The sequence below is a fragment of the Erythrolamprus reginae genome, chromosome 2 (assembly GCF_031021105.1).
Source record: "Erythrolamprus reginae isolate rEryReg1 chromosome 2, rEryReg1.hap1, whole genome shotgun sequence".
In the NCBI taxonomy this organism is placed as follows: Eukaryota; Metazoa; Chordata; class Lepidosauria; order Squamata; family Dipsadidae; genus Erythrolamprus; species Erythrolamprus reginae.
Window position 1 is genome coordinate 285847035 of NC_091951.1, and position 25056 is coordinate 285872090.

At 41.4% G+C, this 25056-nt stretch overlaps 1 long non-coding RNA gene across 4 annotated transcripts in view; it reads left to right on the forward strand.

The window, feature by feature from the left end:
- Nucleotides 1–20239, forward strand: part of LOC139158959 (uncharacterized) — a 76367-nt gene extending 56128 nt beyond the window's left edge. For all 4 annotated transcript variants that reach the window (XR_011557778.1, XR_011557777.1, XR_011557779.1 and 1 more), the window contains 3 exons: nucleotides 3349–3454; nucleotides 6344–6449; nucleotides 20004–20239. This is a non-coding gene — a long non-coding RNA (uncharacterized lncRNA). The remainder of the gene's footprint in view (nucleotides 1–3348; nucleotides 3455–6343; nucleotides 6450–20003) is intronic.
- The last annotated feature ends 4817 nt before the right edge of the window (nucleotides 20240–25056 follow it).

Below are 25056 nucleotides of genomic sequence, written 5' to 3' on the forward strand. Positions count from 1 at the left end.
CTGAACTAGAGGTCGGGGCAAAGCACTGTCATGAGGTAATACCCCCCTCCAGGGTTGGGCAGCAAGGGGGATAGCATAGAACGCCGTTCTACCGGCGGAAATGAAGCTGCATGCACAGGTTTGTCACCACCGGTGGTGCACACGTGTGCATGCGCATCAGTGATGGGCTACCAAAATTTTTACTACCCCACTGTGGGCGTGGCTTATGCATTTTGTTTCGACATCTTTCAGTGCAAATTGGGTGCTCTGGGGTGGAGCTCCAAATTTTGCTACCAGACCTGGGTTCCTGACCGTTCCCGTAGGAGCCCATCACTGATGTGTTTGCACGTGAGATTCGGCTTCTGAGCATGTGCAGCAGCTGAATCTCACTGCCCCACCCAGGAAGGAGAGCAGCTTGTTGGGGAGACGACATGGCTCCCCTTCGCCTGCTTGCCAGAGTCTCCCCAATGAGCTGCTGTCATTCCTGGCAAGCGGGCGAAGTGGAAACCATGTTGTCTCCCCAACAAGCTGCTCTCTTTCCTGCAGGATTTCTTCCTTCTGGTGGTTCCTGGGGGGGGGACTAACTGGGGCACCTCTGCCAATGCAGCCAGCCAGCAGCCACGGGGCTGGGTCCTGTGCGGCGGTCCATCCTGGCCGGGAGCAGCCAGCAGGAAGAAATCCTTTCCTTCCTGCAGGATTTCTTCCTTCTGGTGGATCCTGAGCGAGCTGAACTGCCGCCACTGCACAGGACCCAGCTCTGTGGCTGCCGGCTAGCTGCATCGGCAGAGGTGCCCCAGTTAGTCCCACTACCGGGTGACCAAAAGGAAGAAATCTGGTACTAACTGGGCTGCCTCTGCCGATGCAGCCAGCCAGCAGCCACGGGGCTGGGTCCTGCATGGCGGCGGTGGTCCATCCCAGCCGGAAGCTGCCAATGGGAAGAAATCCTTTCCTTCTTGCAGGATTTCTTCCTTCTGGTGGATCCCGAGCGGGCTGAACTGTCTCCACTGCGCAAGAACCAGGAAAGGATTTCTTCCTGCTGGCAGCTCCCGGCCAGGTTGGACCGCCACCGCCACACAGGACCCAGTCCCGTGGCTGCCGGCTGGCTGCATCGGCAGAGGCACCCCAGTTAGTCCCATATTCCTTCCTTTTGGTGGCCTGGTAGTGGGACTAACCAGGGCACCTCTGCCGATGCAGCCAGCCAACAGCCACGGGGCTGGGTCCTGCGTGGCTGCAACAGTGGTGGTTCATCCCACCCGGGAGCCACCAGAAGGAAGAAATCCTGCAGGAAGGAAAGGATTTCTTCCCACTTGCACCTTCCGGCTGGGAAGGACCACCGCCGCCACGCAGGACCCAGCCCTATGGCTGCTGGCTGGCTGCATCAGCAGAGGCACCCTAGTTACTGCCGCCACTGTGCAGGACCCAGCTCTGTGGCTGCCGGCTGGCTGCATCAGCAGAGGTGGCCCGGGTAGTCCCACTACTGGGTCACCAACAGGAAGAAATATGGGACTAACTGTGGTGCCTCTGCCGATGCAGCCAGCTGGCAGCCACGGGACTGGGTCCTGCACGACGGTGGCGGTCCATCCCAGCCGGGAGCTGCCAGCAGGAAGAAATCCTTTCCTTCCTGCAGAATTTCTTCCTTCTGGTGGCTCCCAGGTGGGATGAACTACCACTGCCACAGCCACGCAGGACCCAGCCCCTTGGCTGCTGGCTTGCTGCATCGGCAGAGGTGCCCTGGTTAGTCCCACTACCGGGCCACCAAAAGGAAGGAATATGGGACTAACTGGGTGCCTCTGCTGATGCAGCCAGTCGGCAGCCACAGGATTGGTGGGTCCTGCACGACGGTGGCGGTCCATCCCAGCCGGGAGCTGCCAGCAGGAAGAAATCCTTTCCTTCCTGCAGGATTTCTTCCCACTGGTGGCTCCGGGGCATGACGGCTTCAGCCCATAACTCTAAGCATGCGTACAATAGGGCTGCAAATGGCTGCCCTTTAGTGCTCCCTTCTCTCGGGTTTCATTTTCCTTTTTAATACTGGAGATGTCAGAGGCTGGTTGGAGTTTCTCCCAAAGGGCACAGAAAAGAGATTCTCCCATAATAGAAAGCTTGTGGATAATGGGTATATCTTACATAGACACGCCCATAATTGTTATGTGGCCTGAGTCAGGCAGCATAAGTTGAATCATGACAGTACTTAAAAACAAAGTAGGGTTAATCTCTTCTTGGTTTCGGTAAGGGCGAATGGTATTTCTTTTCAGGAGTTGTCCATCTCTCTCTGCCCTTTAAAAATGCACACAAATTCCTATGCATTCCAAACTATACATGTTGTGTGCCTTTTTTCTTAAGAAAGATTTGTTCACAGTTGTTCAACCTGAAAATTGTCAACACAAACTTTTGATAAGGTCGCCTACTGACTGAGCCATGAGGGTGTTCCGAGCCACATATTAATCCAAGTACAAATAATGTAGAGATTTTGGCTGCAGAGGATAATAAAAATGTTAATAAACCATTCTTTTTCTCATTTCATTCCTTCTCTAACCAGACTAAAAACACTGGTCCCAAAGGAAAAAAATTCCATTGGTATCTTTCTGTCCTTGACTGAATCAAGGCAAAGATTCTCCCACCAATATATTTTCCCATTTGTAATCCACTCAAGGCAGAATTCCTTCTCTGTCTTTGAATTGATTTGATGCAAAGCTTTGTAACATGTTCTTTCCAGTGCTATTAGCTAAAAACTCACCACCATAAGCTAACAATTAAAGTATCTGCTGTAATCTCTTTGAAGTTAGTTACTTAATTGGGAATCCACTTTTTACCATTCTACATGGCCCACTCCTGGAAAAGATGGGTTTTTTAAGGAAGTGTTGCACCAATGAAAAGTGTGTGTGTGTGCATGCGCCGGAGTGCTAGAAACCCCCAAACCAGCTGGATGGTGCATGCAACCTGTTTTCTGGGCTATTTTCAGGTCATTTTTGAGCCATTTTCAGGCTGTTTTGGGATCAAAAACAGCCCAAAAATGCTCTTAAAATGGTCCGAAAAAGACGAGCTGACCAGCCTGTATGTGCGTGCTGGAAATCAGAAGAGCAGCTGGGGATGGCGCATGTGCACACCGAGAGGCCTCTACATGCCACCTCTGGCATGCGTGCCCTAGGTTCGCCATCACAGCCTTATGGTGATTGTATCACTTGGTCTTTGGTTTCAGCTGTTGTTTATGTCATTTATTGGTTTGTTTAGAATGGTTTTTTAAAAATCTTGTATCTAATTATTGTTAGCCAGTCAGGGTTATGTATTTACATAAGTGGCCAATAAATAAATAAAATTTAAAATATATATTAACTTTGAACTGGCTCCCTAAACTTTCACATGTTGTTCCAGGCTGGTTTGAAAGCAGGAGAAAAGAAGAACTGTTTTAATGGAAGAAAGAAGTGATGTTCTCGTGAAGCATGCAGCAATTTTTCAGGAAGATCTTCAGATGCAGGAGGTACAGTCTCTACATTCCATTTGAAATTACTCATCGGTAGCAATTGAGTAAATGTGTACTAGAATCCCTGCTTAGGGTTTCCCTTGTTATGCTGAACGTGGTTTCATTTCACTTTAAATTACACTAATTTCTAAACTTTCATTTCTACATTATAACCAACATGAATATTTCACTTTTGCAATTTTTGATAAAGTTGTAGGGAGATATGGTATCTATTCTATTACTTTCCTATTTATTACCACCCTGTTAATTGTTGCATTAACTAATTTTAACTGTAGACTTACAGCTACTGCTCGACCTACAACAGTTCATTTAGTGACCGTTCGAAGTTACGATGACACTGAAAAAAGTAACATGACCATTTTACACATTTATAACCAGGGGTGAAATGCTCCCAGTTTGCTAATGCCTATCGGTTGTTGGAGAGCCAGTTGCAATGGGAGCGAGAGGTTATGCCTACCCGCCCAGATGCTGCCATTTGGGTTCTTTTACCCTCTGAACATGCGCAAAGCATTCTGTGCACGTGCAGAAGGTATGAGGATCGCCCAGAAAGTAATACACCACATTTTTTTCTTCAACAATTATTTATTGAACACAATGAAACTCACACACAAGAAAGAATGATGTTTCTTCTACACTCCCTATTTTTCCATGTAATCTCCATCCCATTCTATGGCCTTCCTCCAGCGAGACACAAGGGCATATATGCCCTGTCGGTATCACTCCTTATTCTGGCCACAAAGCCATTTCTGCGCTGTGTGAATCACCTCTTCGTCATCCTCCAAAGGTCTTCCGCAACTAACCGTACTTCTGTTGACTGCAGATTCGCCATAAACTGTACACAAACGTTTGTGAATGTTCCCAACAGTTTCTTTCTCCACTGAGAAATTCAATAATGACAGGCTGCTTGTAACATATTATTATTATTATTATTATTATTATTATTATTATTATTATTTATTGGATTTGTATGCTGCCTCTCTCCACAGACTCAGGGCGGCTCGCAGCAATGATAAAAACAATATACATTAACAAATCTAATATTAAGGTTTAAAATAACAATTTTACATTAAAAAGCCTAAAAACTCCAGTATATAAAAAAGCATACACACAAACATATCATACATACAGCTACATAGGCAAGGGGGGGATGTCTCAGTTCACCCATGCCTAACGGCAGAGGTGGGTTTTAAGAAGTTTACGAAAGGCAAGGAGGGTGGTGGCAATCCTGATCCCTGGGGGGAGCTGGTATATTTATTTATTTATTTTTATTTATTCATTTATTTATTTTGTCCAATACACAATGAGGGTTTTAGTGGGTATACATCTATATACACATAGTAAAATACATGATGAAGGTTATAGAGGAGATACTCATAGTAAAATATATCTAAGAAAGAATAGAAAAGAAGATATAGTAATAGAACATATCATTGAAAGAATAGAAGAAGAGATATAGGAATAGAAGAAAGGTATAGGAGATAGAGGAGAGCAATAGGATAGGGGACGGAAGGTGCACTTGTACTCGCCCCTTACTGACCTCTTAGGAATCTGGAAAGGTCAACCGTAGATAATCTAAGATAATCTATATCACTCACAGACACTGCTGCAGCTATGCTCTCTGTCTGAAGAAACACAAAATTTAGACACGCACTCCTGACAATTCAAATAGTGTATATCTAAAATTTCGCATTCATACCATTACTGTAGGCTGAGAAAAAAAATGTGGTGCATTACTTTCTGGGCAACCCTCATAAAAGAACCCAAATGCCGGTGTCTGGGTGGGTGGGTGGGTGGAGCCTCATGCTTCGTTTGTCACCGGCTCTCCGACAACTGATAGGCACAAGCAAACTGGGAGCATTTCACCCCTGCTTATAACCCTTATAGCACCCCCGCCCATGCTTGTCAACTGACTCATATTTATCTCCCAGGGTCATGTGATCACCTTTTGGGATTATCTGAGAAGCAAAGTCAATGTAAAAGCTGGAGTGGCTTAACAACTATATTATTAACTTAACAACTGCAGTGATTCACCTGTGGCAAGAAAAGTTGTAAAATGGGGCAAAACTTCACTTAACAAATGTCACATTTTGCAGCATAAATTTTGGGACTTAATTGCATTTTTATTGCTTTCATTTTTTCTTTAAAACACCCTATATTGAATGAGTTAACACAGGGGAGGTGTGTATATGTGGGTGGGTATGGATGAAAAGAAAAACATTTAAAAAGGGACCAGAGTGAATATATCTGTTTTGTATGCTAGTCATTCCAGTCACATTCAAGTTTGCTTCTGTAGGATAGAGCAGTGTTTCCCAACCTTGGCAACTTGAAGATATGTGGACTTCAACTCCCAGAATTCCCCAGCCAGCGAATGCTGGCTGGGGAATTCTGGGAGTTGAAGTCCACATATCTTCAAGTTGCCAAGGTTGGGAAACACTGGGATAGAGGACCATAATTTATTCTTTTTTTTAATTGATAAAGTAAATTCTCAGCATTTGGGGGAAGCTGCCTAATTTTAGGTAAGAGCCATAATTTTGCGATCCTGAAATGTTTGCATTTTCCTGGATTTTTGGCTAAGAATGTTACCCAGGTCTTATCAGGTTTTCTGATATCATAATCCACGAAAGTGATAAAATAATGTCTGTGACATCTCTGACATGCATAAAACTAATGCATAATTGACCATCAATGACAGTTTTATGGTTGGCTGATAGTTTTGACAGATGGCTAGGCATATATATTTAGCCATCTGTCAAAACTTGCTGGGGCTTTGCTCTCCCCTCTTTCACACAGAGGGTGTGTGTCTATGTGTGTGTGTTTCTTTGAATGTCGTTTCTCTTTTTCTGCTGTCAAAAGTCAGCCTAAGATTTGTTCCCCTCTTTGCCGCAGATTTAACAAGTCCAGGCAAAAGAGGAAGCAAAGTGAGACTGAGCTTGGATAGTTTCCCAACTTTGCATGTGTAGCCTTGTTCCAGTTTCTCTGATTCCCTCTTAAGGTATGAAGCCAGAACGTGAGCGGAGATTAACTCTTTTTCGAAAGATCTGTCACTGGAAGTAGTGCCAGATGTGGGGATGTCCCTGGGGCCTCTGTGAAAGCCTTTGTGCACTTGAAGGAAGCATCTGCTTTTCCTTCTCTTTGGCCCTCTGACCTCTCTCTATGCAGTGTCTTTGCTGCTGTCATTAGCCAGTAAAAAATCCATTTGATAAAATGGCCCAGCGAAGAAATGTGCTTGTTAATTATGGTAGGGCCTTTAATCCTTGCCTGGATCCTGTGATTTTGGGATGAAGGGATGGAGTGGGGTGGGGAGAGGGAGAGTGGTGGGATTCAAATTTTTTTACTACCGGTTCTGTGGGTGTGGTATGGGGAGGGGAAGGATACTGTAAAATCTCCATTCCCTTCCCACTCCAGGAGAAGGTTCTGCAAAATTACACTTCCTAGTGACCAATCAGAGCCCACAGGGTTGTCCGTCTCCAGGTCGCACTGACCAAACAGTGTCGACTGGCAGGACCGTGGGTGAGGGTCTTCTCTGTGGTAGCTCTGGCTCTGTGGAGATCCGCACTGCCCCCATCCTCCTAGCCTTCCGGAAGGCCTTAAAAACATGGTTTTGCCGATAGGCCTGAGGCCATTGAGCTATAATATTCTGCTCAGGCCTAGAATGGGATGAATGTTTTTGTATTGGGATTTTAATTGTAATAAAAACCAGCTGGCTACCACGCATATCTGTGCTGGAGCTGAGCTGGGGAAATAGCTCCCATGCCAGTAAATATGGCTCCGTGTACCACCTGTGGCCCACATGCCATAGGTTTATCATCACGGCTCTATACCATTTCAGGCAAAAGGTTCTTCAATTTCTTCTTAAAAACGTCTAGTGCTAAAGCACCCACAATTTCTAGAGATAAGTCATCCCACTGATTAATCGTTGTAACTGTCAGGAAATGTCTCCTTAATTCTAGATTGGTTCTCTCCTTAATTACTTTCCATCCATTGCTTTTTGTCCTATGGAAGAATAGACTATGTTAACGCCCCCCAATCTTTTGGGCAACAGGGACTGGTTCCATATACTAAGGTTTTTCTGTGCTCGGAGGCAGTGTGGTTTTGCCTGCTGCCTTCATCCCGCGAATAGGGCTTGGCTTATTTTTGTGGCCTGAGGGTTTAGGACTCTAGGACAGTGTTTCTCAACCTTGGCCGCTGGAAGATGTGTGGACTTCAACTCCCAGAATTCCCCAGCCAGCTTGAGAAGGTTGAGAAACACTGCTCTAGGATCAGTAGTGGGTTCCTACTGGAACAGTAAAGGGCGCTGCACCGGTAGCAAAAGCTGCATGCATAGCTTCAGGTGTCTTGCAGGCATGTGCGTGCACTCATCCCAGCATGTTTTTGCCTCTGCACATGCGCAGGAGGCAAAATCTTGTCTCACGTGCGCATGAGATATTGGCGATTTTTTGCTTTTCTACATATGCAAAAGCAAAAAAATTGCCAAAATCTCTCTTTCTCGCATCCACTTGCAAGATTTTGATTCCTGAACATGCGCAGAAGCAAAACACACTGGGATGTGCATGCGTGCATGCAAGAAACCCAAAGCTGCGCACACGGTAAAGGTGGTAGGAGCTATTTGCCCCTGCCTTGGATTATATTGTATCCTGCAGAGACAAAGTTCAAATTAAAACATGCACAATATCTCAAAAGAATGGATGAAGTAGAAGATTGATGGCAGAAAAAGACTTCATGGTCCATCTAGTCTGCCCTTATACTATTTCCTGTATTTTATCTTAGCAGGGATATATGTTTATCCCAGGCATGTTTAAATTCAGTTACTTCAGATCGTGCAGAATGCAGCTGCGAGAGCAGTCATGGGCTTACCTAGGTATGCCCATGTTTTGCCATCACTCCGCAGTCTGCATTGGCTGCCGATCAATTTCCGGTCACAATTCAAAGTGTTGGTTATGACCTTTAAAGCCCTTCATGGCACTGGACCAGAATATCTCCGAGACCGCCTTCTGCCGCACGAATCCCAGCAACCGATTAGGTCCCACAGAGTGGGCCTTCTCCGGGTCCCGTCAACTAAACAATGTCGGTTGGCGGGCCCCAGGGGAAGAGCCTTCTCTGTGGCGGCCCCGACTCTCTGGAACCAACTCCCCCCAGAGATTAGAACTGCCCCTACTCTCCTTGCCTTCCGTAAACTCCTTAAAACCCACCTTTGCCGTCAGGCATGGGGGAACTGAAACACCTGCCCCGGGCATGTACAATTTATGCATGGTATGTTTGTGTGTATGCTTGTTAGTAAATGAGGTTCTTTTTAAACTTTTTAAAATATTTTAAATTTATTTGGATTTGTTACGATTTGTTATATTTTGCTGTGAGCCGCCCCGAGTCCGCGGAGAGGGGCGGCATACAAATCTAAATAAATAAATAAATAAATAAATAAATAAATAAAATAATTTACCAACTACGTCTGCTGGAAGTTTCAGTAAAATAATATTTTCTCATGTTGCTTCTGATCTTTTCCCCAATTAACCTCAGATTGTGCCCTCTTGTTCTTGTGTTCATTTTCCTATTAAAAACACTTCCCTCCTGAACCTTATTTAACCCTTTAACATATTTAAATGTTTCGATCATGTCCCCCCTTTCCCTTCTGTCCTAGTAATATTGATTTATAGTAATATTGATTTGCATCCATCATTCACAGAAAGCTGCTGTGCGGGAGAGGCTTGTCCAACAGAATTGCACACTGCAGGGCTATACACAATAGGGTTATTTAAAGCCTGGGATGAACATGAAGTTTCGTCATTGCCTGCTGACACTGCTTTGGCTCTGCTTTATACTCTTTTCAGTTGCTATATTTAGCAGCTGTGCTCTCCTCCCCCAAACTCCTCCCCTAAGCAGTTTTATTACATGTATTTGAATTGCAAAAATAGGTGTGTCTCCTTCACATTGAGAGTGATACCATTCTGTGATCTCTCAGTGCAGATCTTAAACAGGAAGCTATGCATCATGCTTACTTATAAGGGGAAAAACAAGCCAGCGGGGGGGGGGGGGGATGGCTTTCCTGGATGTTAAGTTTGATCAGGGAGCTGCTGGGAAACACACAATACCATGCCTAGAGTGGAAAGTAGCTGCCGGGCAAAGTAGATGCTGGAAAGTGTTCAAATATTAGAAGAATGTCATTTTCCAGCTACTTTGTGGAAAAGGCATTTTTTTCAACATTCCTGTCCAGCAGCTCCATAATCTGGCAGACCTTAAATGGCATTCTGGCACCCTTCCAGAGACAACCAATTCAACTCGGCTACTTGGATTCGCTCTTCAAGGGGGAAACATAGTGGAATTTGGAGGTTTTACACATCACTAAAAATGGCTTGGTCTGTAACCAGCTTTTTAAAAAAAAAAACAAAAAGAAAAACCAGTTTCGCTGTACTGAAAAAAAAGAAACGAAGCGTGACTTAAAGGCAGCTGCCTAAGGGCAATATGTGTTTGCAGATGCAACCATGAACTCAGTTCAGATGGTCTGGGTTAACTTTCTCTCTCTTTGGTCCTTTTATGAATATCTGGTATGAAATCAATGCCGTCGAGCCCTGTGTTAGAATGTTTACAAAAAACAGAGCTGGTTCCTTATCCTCAAAATGTAAAGAAGGAGACTGAAATGCATAGGTTAAATGTTTATTGTCCTTACAGAATGGCCTGGTTGTATCACTCTTACTCACAGTGAATCACTCTTTACTTCAAGCACAACAGTGGGTGAAACCTCTGGTTCAAATGTATGTTTGACCTGATAACAACATCATGGTGAAACATGTTGATGATGTCCTTGGTTGAAAAGCCTGTGGGCAAATTTAATCTAGTCTTGTTTATGTTTGAAAACATCATGTACACATCTATTGGTTTTCGGGGATGTTTTGCGTCTTTTGTTTTTTTTAATATTATACTTTGTAAATAAAGCACACACATGCAGTTTTATTGCTTCAAAATAAGTGGGAGAGACACTTCTGATGTAGGCACAGAGTATGAACACATGACAACTATGGGGCTCCTTTTGAAAATAGAATATAGAATAAGGTAGCTGGAAGGGACCTTGAGGTCTTCTAGTCCAATCCCCTGTGATACGTGTGCCAACAAGTGACACGAGGCTCGGGAACAGTTTATTTTGAGGCTTCAGCTCCAGCTAACAGAATGATTCACTCCTGGCTAACATCCAAGAGAGTGAGCAAACAACTTTTGGGGTGACAGCTCTTTTATACTTCCAGCTGTCATGCCTTAACCAATCCCTGCCCGGCAAATCTCCCGCTTTCAAGGAGTGCGGCATTAACCCAATCAGCAGGCATCTCCAGGGTCACATGTTCCTGATAGATGTGACACCCTGCTTAGGCAGGCAACCCTATATCGTTTCAGACAAATGGTTGTCCAATCTCTTCTTAAAAACTTCCTGTGTTGAAGCATTCACAACTTCTGGAGGTAAGTTGTTAAACTGATGAAATGTTCTGTCAGGAAATTTCTCCTTTGTTCTAGGTCAGTGATGGCAAACCTATGGCATGGGGGCCACAGGTGGCACGTGGAGCTTTATCTGCCAGCACGTGAGCCATTGCCCTGGGTCAGCTCCAGCACGCATGTGCGCAATGGCCAGTTGATTTTCGGCTTGGAAGGAGGCTCTGGGAGGGCATTTTTGGCTTCTAGAGGGCCTCTGGGGGGATGGGGGAGGGTGTTTTTGCCCTCCCCGGGCTCCAGAGAAACCTCTGGAGCCTAGGGAGGGTGAACAATGGACCTACTGGGACCACCAGAACATGGGAAACGGGCTATTTCTGGCCTCTAGAGGGGAAGGGGAGGCAATTTTTGCTCTTCCAAGGGATTGAATTATGGGTGTAGACTAGTTGCCTCCCCTGCCCCTCTAGAGGCCAGAAACAGTGCAGGCGCTTTCAGCACCCGAGGGAAAAAAGGTTTGCCATCATTGTTCTAGGTTCGTCTCTGCTTGATTAGTTTCCACCCATTGCTTCTTGTCCTGCCTTCAGGTGCTTTGAAGAGTAGCGTAACTCCCTCTTTCTTGTGGCAGTCCCTGAGATATTGGAACACTGTTATCTTGTCACCCAGTACTGTGCATGCATACGAGGTGCAACATATGCACCCCACTGAGCAAACCAGCAGCAAAGAAAACCAGAACCCAGCCCTATATCACCTCCTATTCCTTCTTTTCTTTAAACTAGACATACCCAATTCCAACAACTGTTCTTTATATGTTTTAGCCTCCAGTCCCCTAATCCTCTTTTTTCCTCTTTTCTGTACTATTTCTAGAATGTCCACATCTTTTTTATATTGTGGTGACCAAAACTGGGTTCAGTATTAAAATTGTGGCCTTACCAATAGTGATGGGTGAACCGAACCCGCACAATTCGGGTCTGTACCGAATTTTGCGGTGTTCGGTATGCCAAACATGAACCCGACATTTTTTGAAACTTCGGGCAAAGTTCGGGGTCACGTTCGGCGTTCGGAGCTTTGACGTCACTGGCAGGTTGCTAAGGACGCCAAGGTGATCACTTCCTGGATTCCATAGAATCCAGGAAGTGATCACCTTGGCGTCCTTAGCAATCTGCCGATGACGTCAAGGCTCCGCCCCCGGAATCTTTTCGTGGGAGGGATTCCCCAGCTCCTTCAAAGGGAGGTCTTCACGTAAAAATAAACATTGTTATTTTTACGAAAAAGGACACCGCAGCAGCGCTGCAAGCAAAGGGCAGTCCTTTCACGTAAAAATAAACAGCCGGTATATGTGACGTCAAAGCTCCGCCCCCGGAATCTCTTGGTGGGATTCCCCCTTTGGGTTCGGGTTCGGCCGAATTTTGCGTAAAGTTCGTCCGAACTTGCCGAACCCGAACACCGTTGGGTTCACCCATCACTACTTACCAAGACATTATAAAGTGGTATTAACACTTCACTAATCTTGATTCCATCCCTCTGTTTGTGCAGCCTGTTTATGCAACCTTGAAATATATTTTCAAGAGAAACAAAAACTGCATGTGGAGCAATTTGTATAAATTACATGCAAATCAGATACTCTACAGTACATGTGTATGTGAAGCAAAATATTTGAATGATTAGAAAAACAAATGGTATACTGCTTGCCTACAGAACAGAACGGTGGTTATAAAACAACTGGATATTGAAATTAGAAAGCCAAAAGCAAAATCATTTAAAATCCCAAGATCAGACTGGAGGCCAAGATAAAGAAATTAAAAACCACATGTGAGTAATTTAAAGAACACGAAACAGCAAAACTTGAAGAATATAAGGATCAAGACAAGCCTAATAAAAAAAATAATTGGCTTAGCACCAGAAAAACCGAAGAAGCTTTGGACATCATAAAGCAACAAATAACAGCAATTGGAGGAAAAATGGAATACTATGAGACACACAACATCCATTTTAAGCAAAATCAACTATTTTAATCAGGCCAGAGACTGATTCTATCAAAGTAGAAATGGCAATAGAAATTCTGAAAATAAAAAACCAAACAAAATAAAACAAAATTGAAATGATTAACTGGACACAAGCTGAACTGGACAATTTGGATTTTTTTAAAAAGCTCATGATTATTCACTATATATTACATTCCTATAGCACTACTGATATGTGCAAGGCAGCCAAGAACAAGTATTATGCAAGTTAAAAATTATAAATTAGTGTACAGGAAACAACATATAGTACTTTGATGACTATCAAAATAATGTAATAAAAACAAACAGAATACAGGCAAGGAAAATCATGGTAAATTTCTACAAAAGATTGAAGAAAGAGTATGAAATAAAAAACTGGCAATGACTTAAAACTGGAACATTTAAAAAAGAAACTGAAGGCTTGATTTTGGTTGCTCATGAGAAGCTATTTGAACGAATGTTATCAAGATCAGAATGTAAAAAATGTCAAATGATTCAAAGCACATTGTGCAAAGAGACAGAAGAAGCAATAAATCATATACTCAGCTCGTGCAAGAAGATTGCACAAATTAATTATAAACAACATAACATAATCACCAAAATGATTCACTAGAACTTCCAAAATGTCATGTGCCAGTATTTTAAAAATGATGGAAACATATAGCTGAAAAAGTAGTTAAAATGAGCAGGTTATGATACTTTGACATTCTGAATACAAACTGATAAAGTCTTAGGTCATTACACATCATATTCAGTGTGGTTAAAAAGATGAAAACATGGATAAATAAAGTGATAATATCAGGAGATTATAGAACAGAAAACAAACAGTTGGAGAAGATAAAATATATCAAGTTCCAAAAAGATCCGCCTGGAGTCCTTTGGAGTTGGGCAACATATAAATTTACTAAATAATAAATAAGTGAAATCAGTATATCCTAGTTTCTTGGGAAGAACTTGATGTGTGTGAAGGCTAACATCAGCTAAAGAACTATGACTTCACATTATTGCGTTAATAATACTCAATTATTTGTGTAATTTAAAAAACATTTTCATTCTAATATTTTTAGAGATAAAAAGAAGTTAAGGTGAGATCCAAACATTTCTTGAAAATATATTTGTTAAATATTCATGAAGAAGGTTCCAGAGTTCAGAATCTGCATGGAGCCTCCTGAGCCATCCTGATTGGTTGCTTCGTTTGGCGGGAGACTTGTTACCATGTCAGATAGAGTTTGTTACATTGTAAACCCTATAAATATAAAAGCGGGGGTACTTTCTTTAGAGTGATTTTAACTGTAAACCGTTTGCGTTAACCCTGTCAGCTCTAGCCGAATAAACAACTGCTAATTTTACCAGTTAACTCTCCGAGTATTTTTCAATATTTTTACTTAATTTTGAAAATTTTGAGGAATTCTTTTAGGCCAAATTCCTGCAGTCTGCGCCAAGCAGTCCTTGCTCTCAACTTCCCATTGCATTGCGCCATTTCATCTTGTATACACCCAGATGATTTTCTTCTGTCACCTAGGCACAGTTTCTTAATTCTTCTACTATTACTTGCTGTTGTGCACCTTTTCCTGCCTTCCTTTACCAGTGTAGATTTGTAGTGACCGAGTCTCCTTATAGCTCTTCAAAAAATTAGAAATGCCACCTTTGATTAAGTTTCCACCATTTTTTCTTCTAATTTCTTTATAACTGTAGCCTTGTTCACTTAATAATACTATTTCACATCACTTTCTGAGCAACAACTCTTCACCATTACTTTAATTTTATTACTTTTCCCAAGCTCACTAAATGAAAAAACCCACAAAACCCCCTCAACCAACTTGATAGCGATAACACACTGACAAATGTCCTCCTCTCAGCTTTAATAGATGATGACAATAACTGAATCCTTCTGTGATCTGATTGGCTCATTGCCAAAACGAGATGACACCTCATTGTGCTTCCTTTTTCTGGTTATTTGGCTATAACCTGTCATGGAATACATATAATGGAACAAACCTTATTGCATTACATTCTTGATTAAATTATCTTTCCATTGATATATAATTTTATGGTGCTACTCCAAATAAAGTGGTGTTATTAGCAGTTAAACCTCAAAAATACACTTTTCCCAAAAGATTTCCATAATTTTGGCCACACAATTAAAACTCATTTACATGTAAGCATGACCTGCTATATCTTTCTTTACTATATATTACATTTCCTCATGTTATTAAGCCTGTTTTAGCTTTGAATGCTTTCTGATCCTTTTCCTGTCCTTCAACACACCTTCACAATAGATTTTCATAAGTTGGTTATCACAAGAAGTTCAAATGACTCAGTTGGAGACATTTTGTAAAAAAAAACAAACCCAAATACCCCACAAACAAACATAATTCAATTAGAGCTTTAGTGACAGATTCCTGGAACTTGTCAGTGCAAGAGACACAAAAGGAGGGGGGGGGGATTGCATTTCAGAAGCAACAAACACTATTAGAAAATAAAAGGTATTGTTGTTAAGACCAAAAAGTACATAACATTAGTGTTACAACAATCTCAGAGAGTTAAATTAGCACTGAATTTTTAATCAATTGCTCCTCAGTGTTAGGCTATGAAAGACAAAGGGACAAATGCACACACAATATTTTCTAATAGATTGAAGGAAATACTCCGCTTGGAGATAATGACTGGACATGTGACAGCCAGGCTTACCAACGTTACATCAAGCCGGGTCTAGTGTCCTGTACTGTGTTAGATAGAGTGATGTACCCTTGTTATTATACAAGCTTATCAGAAGCATTTTCAATCCTCTTCACTAATTAGCAACACTGCCAGCATCCTTAGCTCTACTGTAATGAAGCCATTGTCTAGGGTTTATTCTAAATCTGCCACACGGGGACTTTGTCTTTTCTCTTCTTCTTTTATTTATAAAAATAAATAAATATTGTTAGCCTACTTGAAATGATGACTCACAGAAGGGTTTTTACTACTGCAGAACATCTTACATATTGCCTTTCATAAGAGACTGTAGTTGGCTGCTGATCAATTTGACTAATCCTATGAACATTTGGAGAGGTATCAGTGTGTAGCTCCAAGCACATGACCCACATCCTTTGCTGTGCACAACGGGTGGTACACCAGGTAATTTGCACCACAATGAAAGGATGGATAGACCCACTGTCCTTTCTGCTTCAGTATAAAAAAGAAGATTGTGCCACAGGCTATGGAGGAGACATGCCTGATAGACAGCAATTCAACATTTCCTGTCCTGTTTGAAAAACCTACTGTCACATGTTTGAAGTGAAAAAATGTGCATGCCACATGCAACCTATAAAAACTTTGTGTATGTCTCCTTAGACATGGATGGGTAGGCTCAAAGGTTTGTGTCCTGTTTTTTTGTATGAAGGAGGTGGTTGGAGAGATTTTAAAGGCTGCATGAGATCAAAGCCTTTGAAACAGGATTGGATCTGAAATTGGATCTGTTCTGTCGGGCTCTCTGGTATACTCCTCTCACAATTTCACAGGTACAAATTTCAGACACACACACGTTTGAAAATTCAAAACAATGTTCTTTATAATGAAAACTCACTTAAACTAAGCTATCTTTTGGTATAGCAAAGAGCACTCGTCTCCAAACAAACTGGTAATTTGTACAAGTCCCTTATCAGTTCTGTGATACTTAGCTTGCAGCTGTGAGGCAATTCACAGTCCTTCTTCTTTCACAAAGTGAAACACACTTTGTTCTGGTTTAGTTTCAAAGCAGGGAAAAATCAGCACACAAATGGTCCAAGTCAGTAAAGCAGTCACGAAACACAACGATCAGATAATCCTCCACAATGGCCAAACCCACAGGCTGCTCTTTATAGCAGCCTCACTAATTACCACAGCCCCACCCAACTACAGGTGGCCTCATTTTCTTTGATAATAATCTCTCAGTTGTTGTTGCCTATACATCGCTCTCCTCATGCATGGCTGTATCATTAACTCGAGTTCTGAATCCAAGGAGGAGAGAGATAATTGATCTCCTTCTGAGCTGTCTGCCACACTCTCCTCCTCCCTGTCACTCATGTCTTCTTGGTCAGAGGAGCCTTCATCAGCAGATTCCACCGGGGGCAAAACAGGCCTGCAGCATGTGGATGTCTCCCCCACATCCACAGTCCTTGGGGCAGGAGCTGGGCCAGAGTTAACCACAACAGGATCTCTAATCTTACTTCAATATATTAACCACTATGACACACTACGTTGATTTTCTATTTATTTATTTGTTTGTTTGTTTGTTTATTTATTTATTTATTTATTTATTTATTTATTTATATTTTTAATCCCTGTCCAATTAAATCCAAGTTATAGTACTTGTGTATACTATAAGGAAGTCATTGAGATTAATGTAAAATTTGGCTGACAATAGGGTGAATGCTTTGTTTCCATCATTATAACAAGTAGTACCCAAGTGGAAGGTCTAGTGTTTCAGAATAAGCTTTTTATTGGGCAATCGCTCGTTATCTAATTTTATAAATGGTCCATTTGATATTGCCCTCTGCGTGAACCTCCCAGTTTCTTCCTTCTATTTCCTCCATCTATTTTTATTACAGAACAAATACCAGAAAGAGGAAAAGCTAAAATAGTGGCACATCTTTTTGATTACTGTCACTTGGAGACTATCAGCTGGAAGTGCTTGTTGTTGTGAAAATCTAGACGACAGAGTAACAATACTGAAGAAAATGGCACTATTTTGCTTATACTAATTATACAGCATATAAGCAATCAGTATCCCTCTAACCTCCAATACATTCATCAACTAGGCATTTCAGAGAAAACCTTTTCTTTGTATCACATTTAATGAGGTAGCTTAGAATTCTGTGAAACTCAGCGATGGCAGGCAAATAGTATATTACCTAAAATTGGTCACAATTAAAAATATCTGAGATGCAGGGCTGGAGTTCTGATAGTTTCCAAGTATCATCCATCCTTTGTGGAAAATAAATGCAAATCATTTTAAATCACTGGGAATAAGGAAGAAATGTTTAAGTGGGGCAAACTGTTTTGCCTTTGCTCAGTTAAAGAATGAATGAAAAACAACAACCTGTTTTTTTTTAATACAGAGATAAGTGGTTATGCTTTTTTTTAAAAAAGGAGATAAAATATGAAATTTGACTTTGGAAAAAGAAGCTGCAGGCTGCAGAGGACAAAATTGTTGGATTGGGGCGTAAATGAAGGAGCGAGTGACAGGAATCGTTGAGCATCTTTATTCTCAGCTAGATAGAACTAATACGGACTGCCGGCAGATCGCAGGGAAGCTGCTTTTAAGGGCTTCCCTGAAACCTGTTGGACACGGACAGTAGTTTATTTCTCCCACCACTGGATTAGCCAATCAGCAGCGACAAGTACTGACGAGGGCGCATCAGTAATGAAAGTTGCGCTGCGCACACAGCTTCTGTTCTCCTGTCTGCACACATACACGTCCCAGTGTGGTTTTGCTTCTGCACATATGTGAGATTTTGGTGATTTTCTGCTTCTGCGCATACACGGAAGCAAAAAGAAATTGCTGAAATCTTATGTGTGCATATGTCCCCTAGCAAGATTTTGCATTCCTGCACATGTGTAGAAGCAAAAACATGCTGGGACATGTGCAGGCGCACGCAGGAGAACAGAAGCTACATGTGCAGCACACCAGTATGGGCGGTAATGGGAATCCGTTCCTGACAGCAAATATACAGGTTATGAACATGTGTGTATATGTGTGTATACATGTATGTATGTATGTATATATATATGTATGTATGTATGTGTATATGTGTGTATATGTATGTGTATATTTGCCGATGACTCTAAAGTGTGCAATAGGGTTGATATTCCTGGAGGCGTCTGTAATATGGTAAATGATTTAGCTTTACTAGATAAATGGTCAAAGCAATGGAAACTGCAGTTTAATGTTTCCAAATGTAAAATAATGCACTTGGGGAAAAGGAATCCTCAATCTGAGTATTGTATTGGCAGTTCTGTGTTAGCAAAAACTTCAGAAGAGAAGGATTTAGGGGTAGTGATTTCTGACAGTCTCAAAATGGGTGAACAGTGCAGTCAGGCGGTAGGGAAAGCAAATGGGATGCTTGGCTGCATAGCTAGAGGTATAACAAGCAGGAAGAGGGAGATTATGATCTTTCTATATAGAGTGCTGGTGAGACCACATTTGGAATACTGTGTTCAGTTCTGGAGACTTCACCTACAAAAAGATATTGATAAAATTGAACGGGTCCAAAGATGGGCTACAAGAATGGTGGAAGGTCTTTAGCATAAAACGTATCAGGAAAGACTTAATGAACTCAATCTGTATAGTGTGGAGGACAGAAGGAAAAAGGGGAATATGATCGAAACATTTAAATATGTTAAAGGGTTAAATAAGGTCCAGGAGGGAAGTGTTTTTAATAGGAAAGTGAACACAAGAACAAGGGGACACAATCTGAAGTTAGTTGGGGGAAAGATCAAAAGCAACATGAGAAAATATTATTTTACTGAAAGAGTAGTAGATCCTTGGAACAAACTTCCAGCAGACGTGGTTGATAAATCCACAGTAACTGAATTTAAACATGCCTGGGATAAACATATATCCATCCTAAGATAAAATACAGAAAATAGTATAAGGGCAGACTAGATGGATCATGAGGTCTTTTTCTGCCGTCAGTCTTCTATGTTTATGTTTCTATGTATACTGCGCATGTATGTATGTATGTATGTATGTATGTATGTATGTATGTATGTATACCATTTGTGGCCAGCTTTTATGTGCCTAATGCACCTTAGCTAATTTATACGCAAATGTGGCAACCTTGTTTATTCCTTTCCCTAATAATTGTAATTTTAGTAGTATTGACAATGCCTAATTGGTAGACTGGATTTTAATATGGATTTAATCTGTTATTTATCATTTTATCCTACAACTTTTGATTGTGTATTCCCTGAGTGTTTTTATTTGTTTTGGTCTATGGCTGTAATAATAAATTTTAAGAATTTAAGATTCGTGCTCCATATGCTCCATACGTCAGGACATAACACAAATATATAAATGATTTGGCAGAACTAACACTTTAGGAGATAAATATTGTAAACAACAACAACAACAACAACAACAACACAGTTTCATTGGTATTCTTGCTACTTTTCAGGCACCCCCCAATTGATCTGCATGATGTTATATAACACCTGAAGATTAAAAAATATCTGTAAGAGGTCAGTAGTAAATGACTTTATTGTTGCAAAATAAGTTGTATGATTGTGAGGAGGAACTGAGATTTATATGGAGACCTTGAAAGTAGCTGATCATTTTGCATTATAAAAAAAATAATGAATTGGCACCTCAGTCTTATATCACTGTAAATGTTAACAGAAGACGTGACTGGATATTCCATAACAAGTAAACTAAAAAATAAACATGATCTATCATTGTAATTTTTTTTTTGGTTAAGGAAGAGATTATTCTTTATTATGGTCTAAAATAAATGGCCACCTATAGCTTTATATTAGAATATTTGCATCAAATCTAAGTTGCTCTCATGAACCACTGCAAAGATCTTATATACTTATTCAGTTATTTAACTGTGTCCTTGCTGTCTGCCAAACATGGTGATCAAAGTAATGAACAATAAGATGTACAGATAAAAATAACCTATAACTGAAACATAAAAGCATTGGCCAAACACTTCTTTACTGCTGCCAGGGAAACCATATTCGTGTGTCAATGAACCCAGGAGGCTCTGTGTTCAATTTTAACTTTGCTTTAAAAAAAAAATCAAGTATGTTTAAAAAATACAATTCCAAGTGAATCAGTACTAAATAATTGCTGCATTTCCATTGCCTACTTTAATATGTTTAGTTTTTATTTTCATTTGGAGTTCTCTTTTTTGTCTGTAGGTATCATGCTTCTGAGTCAGTTTGTTTAGATGTGACAAAACACATCACTGATTCAATTTATCAAATCCGGAAAACAGATTTCACTGTCTCAGTATGAGTTTTGTTCATTGAGAAAGTGTTTGCTCTGAAAAGGAGAAAATGGCAATCATTTTGAGTTGGGAGGATGGGTTATCGATCAATCAATGACTTTAAAGATTTAATTTCATGTGCTTTCTATTAAATGTTATAAATATTTTCATTCAGATTGAATTGAATTGAAGATTAATTTCTGAAAAAAGTATATCTGTTAGGGTTTTGCATAGATCCTGTATCAGAAATCAAGATGGCAGAAGCCAAATTCAGAAATGGAACAGAACATTGATGCTTGGAAAAATATACAGTGATCCCTTGTCTTACGAACTTAATTGGTTCCAGAATGAGGTTCATAAGGTGAAAAGTTCATAAGACGAAACAATGTTGAACAAGGAATCAATGGAAAATCGATTAATGCGTGCAAGCCCAAAATTCACCCCTTTTGCCAGGCGAAGTGCTTGTTTTTGCCCTGCTGGGATTCCCCTGAGGTTCCCCTCCATGGGAAACCCCACCTCCGGACTGCTGTGTTTTTGCGATGCTGCAGGGGAATCCCAGCAGGGGAATCCCAGCCAATGTTTCCAATAACGTGCGCAGCGTGCTGGGGCCCAGGGAAAAACCAAGCTCAGCCCAGAGTTTTCCATGCCAGTGCGATGGAGCCAGTGCCCCGTGGGCTCTTAGCCCTGCCCGGCTTCTCCGGCTCTGTTGCTGCGTACCACTTCCCCGGGCGGCCTTGACGTCAGCGGGCCCCTGTGCCACGGGGGGGGGGGGCACGTGCAAGCCCCTTGCCTTCACCGCCTCCTCTTCCACCGCCCTGCTGCCTCCGGCCCCAATGCCCTGTCCCGTTTACAAGGGGTTGGTGGAAGATCCGATGTCGCTTTTACTCTTTCCCCCCCCTACCTTTAGCAAAAGCAACATTGGATCTTCCACCAGCCCCTTGTAAACGGGCTCAGGCAGCAGGGCGGTGGAAGAGGAGACAGTGGAGGCAAGGGGCTTGCACGCACCCCCTCCCCCATGGCACAAGGCGAGCACGGCAGTCAGGGCAGGTAAAAGCACCCCTGTTTTTGCAAAAAATGAGTTGTTTTTCTCAAAATGGGGGTGTTCTTGCCTTCCTCCAGCCCCCAGAAGCATTCTGCAGGCCTTTGAAACTCACCACCTACCCAGTTTTTGTAAAAAACAGGAAAAAGGGGAGCATTTTTTTTTTGCAAAAATTTGCCTTTCCCAGAAGCACTCTGCAGGCCTCCCAGGCCCTCTGCCCAACCCTCTATTTTTTACAAAATGGGGTGGTTTTTTTTGCCAAAACTAGCATTTTTGCCTTTCCCCAGCTCCTAGAACCACTCTGCAGAACACGGTACATTTTGAGATCTTACTTAAAACATTTTCTCAAATTACACTCTGCCTTGATGTCTTATTTTCCTTATCTGACTATTCTTTTGGTATAACAGTTCTTTCTCACATTCCCTCAAGACCATTCCTTCTGCTTAGCACAGATTGACTGAAGAAAGATACAGAATTTATACCTAAATTTATATTAAACATTCACTGTATTCAGTTGTGCTTATTGGGACAGAGAGAACTCAAATTCTAACAAAATCTGATGCGCTGTCCAATCTCTTTTTGAAAGCCTTCAATGACGGAGCACCTACAATCTCTGAAGGCAAGCTAAGCTATTAATTGATTGCTCTCTCCGTTAGGAAATTTATCTTCAGTTCTAGCTTGCTGGACTTAGTTTAGAGAGGAAATGCACAATGGGCCAAAATCACCCAAATAGATGAGGATCTATTTTTTAAAAGAATAGAGTTTTTATTGGCCAAGTGTGATTGGACACACAAGGAATTTGTCTTGGTGCATATGCTCTCAACATACATAAAAGAAAAAGATACATTTGTCAAGAATCATGTGATACAACACTTAATGATTGTCATAGGGGTCAAATAAGCAATGAAGAAACAATCAATATTAATAAAAAATCTTAGATTACAAGCAACAAGTTACAGTCATACAGTCCAAAGTGGGAGGAAAAAGATGATAGGAATGATGAGAAAAACTAGTAGAATAGAAGTGCAGATTTAGTAAAAAGTCTGACAGTGTTGAGGGAATTATTTGTTTAGTAGAGTGATGGCGTTCGGGAAAAAACTGTTATTGTGTCTAGTTGTCTTATGTACAGTGCTCTGTAGCGACGTTTTGAGGATCGGAGTTGAAACAGTTTGTGTCCAGGATGTGAGGGGTCAGTAAATATTTTCCACGCCCTCTTTTTGACTTGTGTAGTATACAGGTCCTCAATGGAAGGCAGGTTGGCAGCAATTTTTTTTCTGCAGTTCTGATTATCCTCTGAAGTCTGTGTCGGTCCTGTTGAGTTGCAGCACCAAACCAGACAGTTATAGAGGTGCAGATGACAGACTCAATGATTCCTCTGTAGAACTGTATCAGCAGCTCCTTGGGCATTTTGAGTTTCCTGAGCTGGTGCAGTAAGAACATTCTTTGTTGTGCTTTTTTGATGATGTTTTTGATGTTAGGTGACCATTTTAGGTCTTGTGATATGATAGAAGCTAGAAATTTGAAGGTCTCTACTGTTGATACTGTGTTGTCTAGTATTGTGAGAGGTGGAAGGGTGGAAGGGTTTCTCTTAAAGTCTACCACCATTTCTACGGTTTTGAGTGTGTTCAGTTCTAGATTGTTCTGGTCACTCCACAAGAATAGTTGTTCAACTTCCCGTCTGTATGTGGATTCATCATTGTCTTGAATGAGTCCAATCACTGTTGTATCATCTGCAAACTTCAGTAGTTTAACAGATGGATCGTTTGAGATGCAGTCATTAGTGTATGGAGAGAAGAGAAGTGAAGTGAAGTAAAGTCAATTTATGCAATAACATTTCTCAAGCGCTTAAATTATCATATATTTTATTATTTATCATTAAGTAAATGAAGACAATTAGAGAATATCTGCCTTGACTTTGATTGGCATTTCTGAACCTTATTTTGCTAAAGAAATGGATGCATCACATTAAATGGTATCACATGTCTTTTTCCACCTCCCTACCTTTATCCAGTTACAGTACTTGATTTTGCAAGAGGCTGAAATTTCTTTGGCCCTGTTTTAATAAGCAATTGGCAGCTTCCCAGGTGCCAGCAAATTCATTAGCTCTGAATAGGCAGTAAACTGTCAGACAGCTCTTAGTGTTTTTCCTTTACAGCTCGCCGTGACCTCCTCTTTGCTGACAACTGTGCCCTGAATGCTGGATCAGAGCAGGAAATGCAAACCAGTGTGGATAATTTTGCAGCAATATGTGACAACTTTGGTCTCCTTATCAACATAAACAGGACCAAAGTGATGCATTAGCCAGCTCCAAAAGCCAAATACCAAGAGCCCACCATTACAGTAAAGGAACAAAAGCTACAAGCAGTGGATCAATTTATATACCTTGGCAGCCCCCTCTTCCAGCCAGTGACCATTGACATTGAGGCAGTGAAGGACTACAAAATTTCTTACTACCACACTGTGGGTGTGGCTTATTTTGAGGGTGTGGCTCGCCGGCCATGTGACCAGGTGGGAGTGGCTTGACAATCATGTGACTAGGGGGGTGACTTAAAGGTCATGTGACTAGCTTAAAGATGGCCAATTTGACGTCACTCACGTCAAGGGTTTGGGTTAGGGTGCCTTCCCTCTCCAAAGAGATACAATTTCCCTATCTATTTACTATTACTGAACATCCAAAATATACTATTTAATTCTATGTATATATGCCATATATGTAAATACATATTACACACAGGCACTCAAAAATATACATTATCTACTGTATAAACTCTATGTGTATGTATACACACACACACATACGCACAGCTCTTCTTAAATTATACACATTCAACCTCATTTACTGTAATAGGAAAAACATAACCAGAGCCCAGCAAGAAAAAAATAGAAACATAGAAGACTGACGGCAGAAAAAGATCTCATGGTCCTTCTAGTCTGCCCTTATACTATTTCCTGTATTTTATCTTAGGATGGATATATGTTTATCCCAGGCGTGTTTAAATTCAGTTACTGTGGATTTACCAACCACGTCTGCTGGAAGTTTCTTCCAAGGATCTACTACTCTTTCAGTAAAATAATATTTTCTCATGTTGCTTTTGATCTTTCCCCCAACTAACTTCAGATTGTGTCCCTTTATTCTTATGTTCACTTTCCTATTAAAAACACTTCCCTCCTGAACCTTATTTAATCCTTTAACATATTTAA